This window comes from Haplochromis burtoni, unplaced genomic scaffold (genome assembly GCF_018398535.1).
Source record: "Haplochromis burtoni strain Fernald_Lab_line unplaced genomic scaffold, NCSU_Asbu1 Contig_189, whole genome shotgun sequence".
Lineage (NCBI taxonomy): Eukaryota > Metazoa > Chordata > Actinopteri > Cichliformes > Cichlidae > Haplochromis > Haplochromis burtoni.
In genome coordinates this window covers 887,680-888,557 of record NW_024582550.1, presented here as the reverse complement: position 1 = coordinate 888,557, position 878 = coordinate 887,680, and the positions used below count along the sequence as shown (strand labels likewise).

General features: G+C 35.4%; 1 protein-coding gene across 1 annotated transcript in view; it reads right to left on the bottom strand.

Moving 5' to 3' along the window:
* Positions 1–470, bottom strand: part of slc5a5 (solute carrier family 5 member 5) — a 24,994-nt gene extending 24,524 nt beyond the window's left edge. Inside the window, exon 1 of the mRNA XM_005934839.2 lies at positions 334–470. The gene's annotated coding sequence lies outside the window, so the exon portion shown is untranslated. The remainder of the gene's footprint in view (positions 1–333) is intronic.
* Between the last annotated feature and the right edge of the window lie 408 nt (positions 471–878).

Sequence of the window (878 nt, the reverse complement as noted above, 5' to 3'; positions counted from 1 at the left end):
TGGATATTACTTGGTATCGGATCGGAAAGGAAATCAGTGGTATCACATCACTATTTAGGACTCATTTTTCCAAAAGATTGAATGTTGACTTAAAAAAAAAATAGAAACATATCTTTTCATTTAACTAAGTGTAGTATTGCCAATTATCTATTATACTTGCAAATCTGGATCTGGGGTATTTACATCTAATCTATAAATGTATTTCCCCCCCATTTGCAGCAAATTACTAAGAATATTTTGATAGGAAAATGCAAATTACTTAAAAGTACTCGTGGCTGGCAATAAGGCAGCTTTTTTATTGGAAAATCTGACTAAAAAAATTTAATCACTCACCACTGTTACTCCATGCAGTTCAGCTGTGTCCAGTCACTGAAGGAGGAATGCACTGTCTGCCTTCTTAAGTCCTCTGCAGCTGCAAGCACGTGTGTAAGTGTGTGTGACGCCTGAACACATCACAAGAAGCTCCATGCACGTTTGTGCTCAGGTGTGTGTGTGTGTACATGTGTCCATGGATGTGTGGTTATAAATGTTTGCATTTGTGTGTGTGCTTATGAGAGATGGAGTCAAACTGATGGGCAGTGTGGAATTCGGTATTTGTTAATGTGACTTTCAATTTCTCAGTTAATAATCACAGCTACGAAATCACATAGCATACTTCTGGTCTTTAGTAACCTGCAATTATTGTGCAATACATTAATTTGCATGAATTTAATCTTGAGTAAGTGAGTGAATGAGCTTCAGAGTTACTGCTGTGGAAATCTAGAGATTAAATAAGATGAGCAGCTGTGCTAAACAGCACAATTTGGATACAATAACTAAATTTACTGACTTTTACACTAGTATATGCCAATTCTACAATATTTAAATATTTTATATAT